General features: G+C 46.6%; 1 protein-coding gene and 1 pseudogene across 1 annotated transcript in view; one reads left to right on the top strand and one right to left on the bottom strand.

Moving 5' to 3' along the window:
- The window catches only part of LOC144165267 (uncharacterized), a 403,196-nt gene that overhangs the window by 235,504 nt on the left and 152,409 nt on the right, over positions 1-15,283 (top strand). The gene's annotated exons all lie outside the window — the stretch shown is intronic.
- Positions 695-12,314, bottom strand: LOC144165331 (uncharacterized; annotated as a pseudogene).

Consider the following 15,283-nt stretch of genomic DNA (forward strand, 5'->3'; position numbering starts at 1 on the left):
AACAAGAAATACCGATTGAGAAGAAACCGGCTTCAATTTGTCCACAGATTCCATGATCAAAAAACGAGGGTAGTTATCTTGCTTTGGGAGCGAGATAGAAGGCAAAGAAGGAAAAGATACTTCGGTGCGGCCCCTTTTAGGGGGCCGATCACGTCTGGGGGGGGGGTTTTGATTTATCCATATAGCATAGGAAAAAGCAGGGAGACGGGGGTACTTTCTTCCTTGACCTTACCCTGGTAGTCAAAGAGGTCCCGGAGCTCCCTGCCTGGTGAACAGACAGGGAGCCCATCCGCCGGAGCTTGACCTGGGCTCCGACGGCCACCGTTCGTGGTTTCTAACCCTCCACCTATAAACACATCGCCACGGTTGGATCCAGCTTATGTTTGGGGGCTCGGGGTCCGCGGTATCGCCAGTACCGTCACCAAGATTGCTCAAGGTGCCCCGTGCGGGGTTGTATGCTCTTTCAACCAGGCTCTTACACTACCTCCACACAAGAAAAAAACATTCCAGAAGTAATGGCTCTTATATAGCTTACAGCTCTATGCGTAGCATCTAAATTGAGCAGTTGCCTTTCGATTTGATAATAATTAAGCAGGCTGTGTTACTTACAAAGAATGTTTATTACAGAGTACAAGTATTCAGAAAACATTTACAGGTGTTGCACACAAAAAGTCAAAACAATCAAGACAAAACATCACGATTTCAAAGTGCTAAGCTTCCGCTTTTGAGCAACTTTTGCTTGTACAAGACTGTCGTTCCTATTTTTGCAATAGTTTTTCAGGAGAATGTTTGCTGCTGTGCTAAGAATGTGATGCATAACCAAATGAGGGCTATGGCCACTTTCACATTCTTCAAAACTGTCACCGTCTTTTATTAGGTTGGTGGCCAGTGTGAAAAGGGCTTGCCTTTGTTTTGGTAGAGAATGGAACTGCACAGCATACTTTTCACTTCGCAACTTGTCCAGGACAATTTCAGCAGTCATTACAGCATTCACAACTGGAGGCTGGGGGAACTTGAGCCCTCCGCGATTCATGTTTGCTATAATCTCTGCATTTTCAATTGTGATCTCTTCATCTTCTACCAAATTTGCTCGACACGCAGTGCATGCAAGTTTTTTTAAAAAAGTGCCGCGTGGGCACAGTATCCGGCCACATATGTTACAGCTGGAAGATTCTCTGCTTTCATTTCAAAGTCCTCGTCGTTTACTTCAATGCTGAAGTTCTGCAGGATGGCCTCATCAAAGCTGATTGCAGGTGCCCCTGAATCCATGTCCGGAAGCTCCAGGGCTCTTTGCAGCCGCAGCTTGCGTTCGGATTCAAACACTTGCCTGATAGAGACATGGTACTGCGACCCGGAAAGCTGCCTATACTTCCCAAATCTTACCTCCAAGCAGTCCGTTTGGAATTTCCCAAGGAGAACGTAGTCGAATCTAAGGTCTTCAAGGCAATAGCTGATGATCTTGACCAATGCTTCTGTAGTGAGGCGCAAGGCACTGTGAGTCTCCCGAGTGAAAATGCCATTGTCAAACTTCAAACCTTCCCAGAGGTCAAGCCACTGCATGATGGTTTGAAGGAATTCAACTTGCGGACACAATTTTTGCGGACTTGCGGACACAGGGTGTTGACTGGCCCCGTTCGAACAAGCTACGTTCCACACAAGAAAAGACACCGTCCGAGCGTAATTCTGTGAACCTTCCGACGCATGTCGGCGCGGCGGCATCTGCTATCAACAGTTTGCACCACGGCAAGTTCGGTGTGTGTTCTAGAAATGAAGACAACTTAGCAGCGCCAAAAGATAATCAGAATGTACAGTGCCGAGGACGAAGGGTAGTGGCAGCAACTGTTTTTTACTAGGCACATGTGCGCATTACAATTACAGACAATTGCGCCAAGAATAGGAAAGGTAATGTTTGGTGTCCCCACACATGTACCACGTACGTACCACTACAGTAGATCTCCTCTTCTGAAATATTAGCAAGGAAAACTTCCGAAAATCGGGAAGTTCTTATTTTCTAGTGGGCGAAATTGTAGCTTAAAATTTGTTTTACACTCACGATACGTTTTATGAGCAGAAAAGTCTTGTGAGCATGCGCCACAAGCATCATAATTGCGTGATATTCAGCGATTAAAAAGATTTCCTAGTAGAAACCAAAGATTTCGTAGTAGAATACATGATTCTACGACAGTTTACGACCTGCGACCTTCAAAAGGTAGACTAGCTAGACGCTTCATCTCATAGCCACTGCACTGGTATAACTTTCACGTCTCACTGTACCGTGGTGTACGCTATGTTGGCCAGACTTGACTGAGTCCCTCATGCAAAGGAAGTAAATTCAGGACACCCAGACGATAGGGTCAGAGAAGAGGCTATGAAAACCTATGGGTTCTGCACAGGCTCAATAAGCAACGTCAAAGAGAATCTTAAGATCTGCCTGGAACGTGAAAGCATCTACGGATTGTTTGTGTAAACAGGTATACGCCGCGAGCATGCTGCAAATGTAATTGATAGGCAAACGTCAAGGCTGTCATGGGGCGAGTTTAACAAAAAGAAATGGTGAAAAAGAACTACATTGATGTTATATGTGCATGCACTATAAACACAGTCATCAGTATGTTCACTGTACGTAAACACTCAAGTGATATCATCAAACGGAACTAGAGGCCCCACTACAATCGCCCAGTTATGTTTCTTTGCAGTGGAATAGGTCGTTATCTGTTAGTCGCACAAACAAGATTCTCTGATGGCATGGAGAAATAGCTGGAAAGTGGCTATGGAGCTCCAGCTGCTTTACACATTTTCTGTAATACCAGTTATTTGTTTGAAGTTTGCAATAAAATTGATGTCATTTGTTAGTCTTTTTAATGAACGAAACTTTTCGTGGCCACAAAACAGTGGTCGATAAACAAATGCTCACTTTCTTTGGTGGCTTGTAACGATTCACTAGAATTTCACATGGCCAACCCAAGGAATCTATGGCTCGTACACTGCAGGGTAGTGCTAGTCTCCAAAAACATTTGACAGGACGACTGGAAACTAGCGCGGCCCACACGCTCCATAGGTGGAAAGCAGTAGTCCACCCACACACTGCCATAAAACAGCTAATGAATGGAGTGAGTCTCTGCTAAATATTAAGCAGGTTCAGAGGGTAGGTTCGCATTGATAGATCTTATGCCATCGTTCACTGTGCGTAGATTAACTATTTAATGGGCACAATAATCATTTTTGTTATTTCGCACAGTTCTTGAAGGGTTGCCTAAATGTTCTTTAAGAAAACAAAAAGTGAAAGCTCTCAGTTAGGGACTTTAAAAACACTGTTTAGCCTCCAGCAATTGTCCCAGCCTGAAGGAACTCGGCTGATAGTTGGTGCCGACTGTCGTCCTCGCTTGCTAGCTCCCTGACCAAGCACATGGAATGCAGTGACTAAGAAAGATGGTGACCAAATTGAGAAGAGAAGGTGGATCCCGTACAACAGCCCTTGATCAGCTAAACACCAGAAAAAAGCGCCGATGACTCACAGGCCACGACTAGGGCGTTAAAATACCTTTTGACATACAATTACAGGGCATTTACAACCTTTTATCAAAAAAATCTTATGATTACACACAGTCCCTCCATGGAAGGGGTTTGTTTCTGACAAGGTCGTTGAAATTTGTTATTAGTGACAACATAAACTCATCATTGGTCCCTTTTATTCAGCACACTTACGGGCTTCGTTTTAAAAACCCTGCTGTTTCTATTTCATGTATAAATGAACTGCTTATGCAATATTCTCTTATTTACCTATGTTCGAAGTAAACTGTGTTATACCGTAAAATGTGATGTGCCGAGTGCATGCAGGCGTAACATTCTTCAATGGGACATGCAGAACATGAAGCTCAGTGCTGATAAACTTAAATCAGGGAAAATAAAGCTCCCCATGTTGCCTCTTTATTTTGTAATTATTCTTTCTACCAAATACCTTGGTGGTAACTCAACTAAGCTCACCTTTTCCCTAGGCCTTTATAATTGTTTTGCTCTGCAATTATACATTCTCAGCTGGAGCATGCCGGCTGAATTCAGGCCCCAACCACGCTTTGCTATTTCTCAATTGCAGCTGTATGAAATGTTGCTCTTTAGGTTTTGCCAATGATTTCCAACAGGACATTTAATTGGTGTCAAAACCATTATATTCCTTTAATTGCTATTTATAGCAAACAGTATTATATCATTTTTCATAACACATTTTGTTGTAACCTCATTCAATGATTTTGTTACCCCGCCAGCCTGGTTCATAAATCTTTGCGTGAACATGCCCGTCTTGCAGCTAATCTGCAGTAACAGACACCACACATTTTGTCTTTCCAGAGTAGCTTTGGTGTCCGGAAAAAGGAATCTTTTTCTTGGCTCGTCTGCAGCACTTTGTAGAAAAAGATCACTTGCTGGTTTGGCTTTCCCGCAGGACTCTAGTGTAGTGCAAGAGAGTATCGCTTGCTTATTCCTTTTTTGTCGAGGTTTTAATAATGCTGTGCATCTTCCAGAAGAACCCTGGCATTTTGTTTAGAAATGGAGCTTCGCAGCACAAACAGTGCACAGAAAGTAGAGCTACTCACTTTTTGCATAGACACGGAAGTTTGGCAGATCACTTGTCATTGACAAGCAAGTGTGATTTCTGGCTTAAGGTGCAACGCTGGGATAGTTTACTAGTTGGGGGAAAAAAACGCAGCGCTGATAAACGGTACTGAAGTACTAGGAAAGGTGCCGTGATCAGCATGGTTTCCATGTGTTGGCAGCTTTTTGGTCCAGTGTTTTTCATGAATATTTGCCAGGGGGCCTTAACATGGCCTGCTTTTGTGTAACAAAAATGTCAACAGTGAAGCACTTATCAGTGCTCACATGCTGCTCATTGATACCAGAGCAAAAGTACGTTCAGCAGTCATTTTATTGTTAAAGCCATCCATGATCCATACACCTTCCAGCTGTACTGCAACTTTCACAACCACCGACAGGCATTCACATCCACGCACGTGGCCTTGGCTCCAGTTCTTGCACAAAGTATTAAGAAGTACTCTCGGTAGTGGGCAATGTCACGCTCGACACCAACCATTACCCCGACGTTGTACTTGATGGACTATTTTTTAAGCCTGTTGGCCTAAAGGATTGTTTAAGTGCCCGTTTTGTGGAAGAAAAAGAAACAGCTAATGGGCACACAACACACAACCCGTGAATGTGTTTTCTAGCAGCTGGCTTCTGACGAGACTTGCATCATTGTGAACGAAATGTGGGACATTTTATAATGCCCCTTACCACTAAGTAAATTCACTTGAGCAATTTTCCAAAACAGTTTACACAGTGCGGAGTTAAAAAGCAATAGAATGTGAAACGTCCCTTCACAATTGGAAACTCTTCCTGTTCACTACCCCAAAGGCTTTGACAGTAGACGCTTAAGCACGCTTCACCAGTTGCGAATACAAGCATTAGTGTCAAGTTGAACTCCGCAGAGTGCTTGGGATGGGCAGATAGATGTCACAGCCACTTGCAATTTGTGCATAGACTGCAAGCCTCCGAGATAAGCTCTCATCATCATTAGCCCATCCTGCTGAGAGTGAATGAAAGTATTGTGGCTGGTTATGTTCAATTCCAACCAAGCCAAACACAAGAGTAAAGAAGGAACGAGCCTATCAAAATACATACTCAAAGCAGATGCAGGAGGAAGTTCTGTTGCCTAACCAGGTTAGAGGAGGCGAAAGGTACTGGAGCGAAGGAAAGGGAAATAAAAGCCAAGCAGTAATTTTAAGCCTTGCCTATCATTTCATTAAGACTCCCTAAGTTGAAAGCACAATGGTACTAAGCAACAAATCTGAGCATAGAACTGAATTGTCACTTGTTAACCTTATGCACACCATACTTTTAAAGGACTATTAGCAGAAGTTACAAACTTGGCTCGCACGGCGATCTTCTCGGCTGCACTTCTCCCATGCTTGCACAGTTGGAGCTTGAGCCTCCTTGCACAAGAAGCCAGCCAGTCAGCGAATGGTTTCAGTGGTATCTTGAATAGATATATCTTTGGACGGGCAGTTGGGCTCCACCCACGGAAGTGAAACTGCGCTCCCTGCACGGATTCTGCAGCGCCACGTGCACAGATCGTTTCTGCGGAATAGTCAGGATACATTTCTCGGCGACAGTACTACTGCCCCGGGGGAAAAATTGCAGAAGCTACATGCGAGATCGGATTGCGTTCGATGATGCCGTGCGCTACCTGACGACACTCGATTCGTGCACACGCTGACACTACGTCGCTCGCCACGGCGCGACGCGATGGAAAATACTGATCCCTACGTTTTATAATTGAGCCACCACTCCAGAATCAGAACACAAGGCTTGGCATGGAAGAAGCGAGGCACAAGTAGACAACAAATGCAGGCGCGTAAAGCCGATAGCACGCGAACTGCAAAACAACGTGAAGCTTACAAAATATTAAACGACTACAGTACAGTTCTAGGAGCATGTAAAAAGCGGGTCGAAGCAGCGTGCAGAAAACAATGCGTTAGGCTTACCAAGACGTGCAACAGCAAGTTCAAAAAAAATACCCAATCTAAATAATTACAAGCACACCTCCCAACAAGAAAAAAGCGCCGCGAGGCAGCCGCTGTACAGGGAGATAAGGACGTAACGATGCGTCAGGCCTGCCATTTGAACCACGGGCGGAGAACATCGGGACACAAGACGCGAACACCCGGCTGCCGTCGTCGTTAACACAAAAAAATGGCATGGTCAAATGACGTAAATATGACGTTTGTTTTGTGACGTCACAGGAAGTCACGTGATTACTTTAGCTTGACGTCACTTCTGCGTGGCAGCAGCGGTTGCCAGGGGGGCGCAGCTCGTGCCACGCGCGTGGCAGGAGACTTAACCAATAACTTATCCTACATAACAACCCAAAAGAAAATAGAACATGATCCCAGCTGGTTTACCGTTGCATCGCAATGGAACCAGCTATGACCAGCTCGCTACAGCTGGGAATTAACCGTAAATAACTGGAACCACCTACCATTTTTTTCGGAATTGTCCTCCAAACTTTTTGTAATTTCCCTAAGATTTGCTTTTATAAATTACCTCTGTTTATAAACACAGAACAAAAAAATTAGAGCTTTAATTTTTTTTTGGAAGACAGACATCGCTGGATTGGATTGCGAAAAGGCGCGAAAATCGCGAGGTCATACCACGTCATACTCGCTGTAGCCAACGGTACCTCACGCTGCGCCCGTGTCCGCGATTTCCCGCGCACCACTACGTATCTGGTGTCTGCTCTACCCGTGCGACGTGACGCTGCGATGTCATATTCGAGTCAGGCGACGTCGCATTCGGGGGTAGAAGTTCCTCCTGAGAACTCAGCCGGGCAAGTTGTTTGCCTTGTGTCGCACGGACAATCGAACAAGGTCGGGGGGTCGAAGAAACTGGAAGACGTTCGAAGGAGCCCCGGAAAAAGTGAATTCGGGCAGCTGTGTGACGCTTCATTTATAATTCAGGTAAGTGCTCCAATTGTTCGCAACATTTTGCGTGTAGTGGATAATACTTGTCACAAATGGTGCGCTCGTTGAGACAGCGAAGCCAGCAGTGTTTGAGGCGTTCGAATAAATGCTTCAGCGATTGCCTTCTGAATCTTCTGAAGCTAGCATGCGACAACAAAAAACAAAAACAGTTCCACCCCGTGTGCCATCTGCTGGAACAGCGGAGCTGTGCAACTTCTCTGTGAAATAATTCTTACAAGTCAATGAAACTCGGCGTAATAGTAGAGTCGTCTTAGCGAGTAATTGTTTACAATTTGTTTCGGGATACTTTTGATATACACGAGATTTAAGAGCTATTTTCTGTAATCATAATCCCTCCGTAAATGTCCGTGCGCGTGATTCACGCGCAACAATGTAAAAAGCCAGCTTGCAAAAACCACGCTTACAGCGATCTTCTTAAGTCGGCTTCACCGCTACGCACAATTGCATTACTGAGAAGCTGTGGCGTAGCCAGAAATATATTTCGGGAGGTGTTATGCGTCACCACGAAAGCAAAAAAAAAAACGTATGAGAAAGAGACTACGCCGGACGGCCGAACAATACCTGAGTCATTTTTGTGAATGCATAAATTTCGGAGGGTATTGTGGCATTGAGCCTCCCCTTGTCTGGGAACACATCTCAGGGCCAATATAAGCACTTTGATATTAAAACTGGAATTCCCTAATACCTTTTTTTATTTCTTAATTTTTCTATACTGGGGATGTTTTTTTACGTTGGTGGAACCTGCTTGCGATGGAGTGTGATGCGAGACCACACCCAACTGCCAAGCCGAGACCGAGAACAACTCCGCTATTAACATTGTGCATCATAGAGAACGCAAGGCGCACCACTGTTGCATCGCTCCGTGATAAATAGGTTGTGCCTGTTTGTGCTTGTCATTGTCAAAACGTGCTCAAAGCAGGCCGAACTTTTAGCAAGTCCAAAACGGATCAATGGAAGTACTGAGGCTGTCTTCAGCCTGTTTTTATAGTGTGCATTGTCGACCCTGATACTGAGCAATGGTATGATGCCATATACAGCCAAATATAGTTATTTGCGTTACTTGGTAAGCTGTACGAAGCGACTTTATTCTGTCGTTAGCCTGAAGAATTGTGTGCTGTGCTATTTTCCAGATGTACAATGACCGTTTTGAGTGTTTCGTGGATCTTGACAGCGACACCGTTGTGCCTGACGGTGCCAAGCTGAAACTGCCAAGCTGAAACATTTTTATTGCATTATGTGTCCAAATGTTTGTGCATATAAACCTTTGATACTGGTGTTCACAAAAAAACACTTGGCTGAAAGGCACCAGTTCGAGTGCTGAAATTGTTTTTGAACTGTTACCTGTAGTTGCCGTTTCATGCTTTGGTCATGTTAACATGGTGTGCCTTGCTTGAACCAGTTTAAATATATATTGTATCAATGCTTATGAAGTTCAAAAAATTTATAGGCAAGGAAGTTAGCGGCGATGTGCTGGTTCATATTTCGCAACATTTTAGTTTCACGCATGTCTGAGGTCTTACTTACCAACGGCGTGAAGATCAGAATAGTTATTCAGTACAAATTCTGGTCAAGCATTTACTATAGAGAAAGAATTTTGTAATCGTAACTAAATTATGTTAAAAATGGCAAGGTTGCCATGTATCAGGCACACTGCAAAGCAAACTATCACAGAAACTTAATCCCGTAAATTCACTGTAATACTCTACCGTACCATTTGTTATTCTATATACTAAAATTCTTTATGCAATGAAAATTCAGCATGTGGCTATCGCTTTCTGCTTTCTCCAGGCAAGCCAGCACAAGTGGTCTTTTACACCAACCAGGGCCACAAAATCAACTTCTCCCAGTGGGGCACTACACAGTGCCCGAATTCCCGATCGACTTCAAAGTGAGAGTGAGCAGAGTGGTTAATGGAGATGTTCCTGAGCAACGGAAGAGAAGGATAGTGGACCTCATATTCTTTGACCTCACAACCGGTACAACATGTAAGTATTAATATCCAAAACCTCAAGCACGCATAATAATGGAATGTCTACATGCGTCAACATATTATCACAATGTGACAAGTGTGTGGCGCCCCCAACCCTGACATTCGTTGGCCGCTAGGTCCAGTGGCCCCACCAGAGTCGGTGGGCAACATTGTGTGTTGCCGGATAATAAACACCGCAGAGCGCAGCAGCTCGCGATCAGTCACCGTCACCACCAGCACGCTGCATGTCGCCTCTCGGCTGGAGGGTATCCCTACCCTCCCAGGTTCACGAACGCGGTGCCAAATCGTGACACTGGCGACGAGGGAAGAAGCCCGCGGAGCGGTCGAGGCCACCGAGAGCGCCGCCACCGAGAACGCCGAGACAACTATTCTCGTTTCCTCGTTATCGAATCTCTTGACACAGCCCGCCCACTTGCTTCACAATCAGTATTTTTGATTACAAAATACCTTGACGGAATAATCGGGAAAACCTACAATGCCAAAAAATAAGACACAGGTGAAGTCCTTTTTGAGGTAAAAAACCAGCAGCAGGCAACCACACTTCTTGGTCAGACGAAAATGGTCGATCTTGACATCAAGGTCACACTTCCACCGCAGCCTGTATAGCTCGCAGGGTGTGATCTCTGAGCCAGATCTCCTTAACGAGACAGATGCCGACCTTCTTGAAGGTTTAAAAGGTCAGGGCGTCAGCCGTGCGCCGCATCACGATCCGCAGGGACGATAAGATAATCCGCACGAAACATATTAGCCTGACCTTCAACCACTCATCGCTTCCTGAACATATCAACGCAGGCTTCATTCGATGCTCCATTCGTCCTTACATTCCGAACTCGCGCCGCTGCTTTAAAGGGACACTGAAGTGAATTTGTCAAGCTCCCGTTTTTGCTTGCACTGTGTAGACTGGCTCAAATTAACACACTATTCTTCGTTTATCCGGTTGACAAATCGGTAATTATATTACAAAGCGCGAAAGAAGAAAAACTACTATGCGCGGTTTGCGGCAGCCGCACCAACTAAAGGCTGTGACGTCAGGAGGGGGGGGGGGCACCGTGATTGGACGGTGCCCAAGGTTAGCAATCAAAAGTTTCGGTTTCGGTTCTGTAAAACAACATGCTTGACATCCGATGGCGTTGTTGGATGGGCATTCTCGATTTCTCAATTATCGCCGTACCGCGCTTCTGCCATGTTGTCGGCTGTCAAATGCCTAAGATAAACCTCCCATGGCGGCTTGGAATCGTAGAAATCACTAGACGAGGCCTACGCAGTGGATGAACGCCCTCCGCGTCACCGCAGACTCTCAAATGCCATGCGCTTTTCCGCATATTCGGAGCTTGCCTCACTCATGTTTGTTCATAAAAAGCTAGTTCGCACCAGGCCAAGAGTGTGCTGATTCAGGCCTGGGCCCACTGCCCGCAAGCAGTCGGTGCTTGCGGCAACAGCACGCCAACGAGAACTCGCTAGCGCGTCATTGTCAGTATGCGCGCGTTCTGCGATCTCGCTCGTAGAGCAGTGAACGTTACGGCCCAAAAATGGTGAACTCAGTTCAGAAACGATCGGCCGCATACGAAAAAATCAACTTACAAGAAAAAAATACACGTACCCTCGGGGATTCGAACTTGCGACTTTCAAAACTTCTTCCAACGCCTCAGACCGCTAGGCCACGAGCCGGCGCTGGCCGGTTTAGATATATAAGGTTTATAATGTATGACCAGTTTACACTTTTATTTATTTTAAGCATTTTAAGTACTTTATGTGACTATTTGTTGTATATCACTCCTGCAGTAAGTGTCCCCCAAACTTCCACAATATCTCACGTTTAGCAATTGCATTTCTTTGACGGAAAAGCGTTCGCAGATGTGCGGTCGTGCTGCTGACCGCTGTGCTTGTTTACCCAGCGCAAAAAGTGCTTCCTGCTCCCTAGTTTTGCGCTGTACGGTAAAAGTTTCAGGTGATTTTATTTTCTTAGGTACTCGCTGACTCTTCTCCCGCCTTCAAGCCTTAGATTTTCCTACTAGCGTAGAGTCAGCGAAGCGTCGCATGTGCACTTGTGCAGCGCTTGTGTGGAGCGACCCGGACTCTGAGTTTGACACAGTGTACAAACAAAGTAAGGAAAGGCACATTCTTTCATTCACAAAGGTGTTGTGGCTTAGTTTCAATTGAGCGAGCGAATAGCGACGACCGGCGGCCGCTTTTCTGATGGAGGCGAAAAGCAAAAACGCCCGTGTGTACGAGATTTCGGCGCACGATAAAGATCCCCAGGTGGTCAAAATTAATCCGGAGCCCTCCACTACGGCGCGCCTCATCGCCTGCGTTGCGTCGGCGCGTTAAACCCCACAATCAATCAATCAATCAATAGCGACGACCCGTCGACGGCCGGCGGACGAAACGCTGGGCCGACTGACTCGATCGGTAGGTCGGCTGGTCGGCGAACCGTGCAGTAGCGCAGCCATTTTCCAGCTCATCTCCTGCTGACGTCACACGAAAACGCCACAGAAAATGGGCGAGCGTAAAGAGAGGAGGACAGCATTTTCGAATTGATTTTTCTACTATATAAATTCGCGTAAACGCGGCCAGAGTGGTCGAAACAATGCCTACGGACTCCGAACTACAATTTGCGCTAGTAATCCCGCAATGTTTACAAATCACTTCAGTGTCCCTTTAAGTGCCAGCGGTTCTGGCACGGAACCAACTTCTGCCATGGCCGTCTGACCCGCGCAAAGGGCGCCCAACATTATCACCAATCTGACAATTGTCCATCATCAACCCCCACCCGCGCCAACTGCCAGAGACGCCATGCCGCCTACTCTAGAAAATGTGAGAAGTTTAAGCAGGAGAAGGAGATCATACATGTGAAGGTACCCGGCGCCGGTGCTCACCTCCGTTGCAGAGGGGTTACTCGGAGGACTGCGTGGGAAAACTCAGCCTCGTGCTGATCCTATGGAGGGCAGGCAGAAGGTTGCGGTGATCCCCTACATGCACCAACTTTCCCATAACTTGAGGAAAATGGCCCAGCGCTCAAATGTGAAGGTAGTTTTCTCCGCCCCAAACAAGCTGTTGAAGCTGTGCAAATTGAGCGACCCAGAGGCCGTGCGGGGAAGGCACTGCAACACGAAGCACAGGAAGGCATATGTTGAATGCGTGGAAGGGGTCGTTTACAAAATTCCACTCCGCTGCAACAGATTTTACGTAGGGTAAACCGCAAGATGTCTGAACGACAGGTTAAGGGAACCTGCAAATAAGATAAAGAACGCACTCGATAAGAAAAAGAAAGTGATCGATGGATATTTAGCGCAGCACTGCCACACGTGCGGATGTGTGCCGTTCCTTGATAGAACTGCTGTCGTAAAGAAATGCTCAGACCGTATCACATGGGAGATTATTGGAGCTGAATTAATTCACAGGATTGGTCAAGCATGCGTTAGTTCACCGTCACTAGCCCTTACTACAAAAGAATTGGACTTTCAGAGCATGCGCCGTGTATAAAAACCCAGATAAGCGTGACTACTGTGCGTATATATAGGTGTCTTTTTTTCATTAAAACTGTTGGTTCAGCGCTCGTGTGTGTCAAGTACTCCTCCCTGTGTCCGTGTGTAAACTGCGCTGTCTTCTCCTAACCATTAAAGTGTGCCCTGACGTGAAGCTAGTCCGTAGGCAACACTGCATTGTGCAGATGTACTGTCGGGAGCAAAAGTCTGGATTCCACGCGAGCGGCGGCCGAAATGCATTGCAGCGCCACCCTGCGAAAGCTCGCCTGCTGCGAGACACCGGCTGTAGGGCCTATCTTAACTGCACGCATGTTCGTTCGCCCACACGAGTCTGATACGGTTTTTTTTTTTTCACGGAAAGACCGAACGGTGTCGCTTCGGCTGTCCATGTAGCGCGCCTTTTGAAAGTGGTCACAATCAGGGGCGCAACTTGCGATCACTACAGCATGAGCTGCTATCTGTGGGCGCGTTGCGCTCAGCAGTGTGCTTTTCTTTTTTTGTTACTACTTCTTATCACCGTTGTCTTTCACAGATATTCGCAATATTCGCAATGTGGGACTCAGCCGCAAACCACTACATGCGCCGGTTTGAATGAAGCCTGTGGCATGCGTGAGTTCGTTTCATCGCAAATAAAAAAAAACTAAAATTACGCCGACATGTTCAAAATTGGTGCTAGCGCCTATAGCCATGCGCAGTCTCGAGCGCACCGTGACTTTTCGGCGTCGTAAAGTGAATACCATGATGGAATTATCACCACTGCAAGCGTGCGATTGGACCGTTTCGTGTAGTAAGCGCTATTTAAGATCGCTGTCCGTTATTGACGTTGTCACTCGCGAAAATGCCGCCACCGGTCCCCGTCAACGAGAGGAAACGCATTGTTGAGTTATGCCTACAAGGAATTTCTCAGCGCGAGATCTGCCGTCGGACTGCTAGATCCCGAAGAGCTGTCCGCCGAGCAATTCAGGCGTACAGGGACGAAGGAGGCCGCCTTGAAGATTCTGAGCGCAGCGGAAGACCGAGGGCCACCGACGAAGAGTCTGATAGACTAATAATCGCCATGGCTGCCACAGATCCCTTCATCAGCGCCAAAGAGATCCGTGAGACACTTAATTTGGATATTTCTTGTTGGACTATCCGACGTAGATTGAAAGAGGCCGGGCTGAATAACTGTGCGGCCACACAAAAGCCACGTTTAACGGAGAGACAAAGGCGTCTGCGACTGGAGTTTGCCCGCATGGTGGAGCAATGGGAGCCGGACGACTGGAGAGAAGTCGTATTTACTGATGAGTCCTCTTTTTCAAGCCGATGGGACCAGCAGCAGCGCGTCTGGCGGCCAGTAAATTGCAGGTATGGTCGGCGCCGTTTATTGTCATTGCATAAATAAGAGTCTCTCTGTGGTGCAATTATCAGTTGAAACATTCTTATTGATTATCACAGTAATTCACCTTAATTCTGTGAATATGTTTTGCCCCTATTTTTGCTATAATATAATATCGTACTAAAATTATGTACGGATAGCAGCAAGTGACCTTGTACTTTATTTGTTGTCCTTTTTGTGCGGTGTAGACTACTCAATGCGTTATATTATTTTGATAATAAGTTCGAAGCTCTTCGAAGTTAGGGCTGGATGTGCATCCGTTAAGCAAATACGCTTCCTGTATTGGTGGTAGAAAAGTATCAGTATTTTCGTGGCATTTGCTTACAGCACGGCCAGCCTGTTTTTTCGTCAAAATGTACTTTTTTACACGCTTGCTAACACTTTTTTAAATAGATACCTGCCGCCATGGACCCAGACTGTGTTGTCCAGTGGGCGATGCACAGTCAACGTCTGGGGAGCCATCAGCAAGGACGGCCTGGGACCACTTGTACGGATTGAAGGGCGGCTTCAAGGACGCTCTTACTGCGCGATACTTGAGAAAGACTTCATTGCGTACGTCCTGGACGGGCCGTTCAAGGATGGCTGCTGCCTCCTCCAGCACGACCGGAGCCCCGTCCACACCGCGCGCTCCGTGACGGCACTGCTGGAAGACCTCGCGATCAGGACTTTGGAGTGGCCGCCGGTCGGGGCGGACTTGAATCCTATCGAGAGTGTGTGGGGGCTAATGAAAAAACGCCTTGCTGGGCGCCATCTCATCAGTTCCACTTCCGACACCCTTTGGGCTGCAGTAAAAGAAGAATGGGAGGCACTCCGAGCTACCCAAGGACTCGTTTCTTCACTTTACGAGTCTATGCCAAGGCGCGTAGCCGAGGTGATTGCCGGCGATGGACATCTCACACGC

The sequence above is a fragment of the Haemaphysalis longicornis genome, unplaced genomic scaffold (assembly GCF_048455015.1).
Source record: "Haemaphysalis longicornis isolate Haplotype H1 unplaced genomic scaffold, Haemaphysalis longicornis Haplotype H1 scaffold_14, whole genome shotgun sequence".
Lineage (NCBI taxonomy): Eukaryota > Metazoa > Arthropoda > Arachnida > Ixodida > Ixodidae > Haemaphysalis > Haemaphysalis longicornis.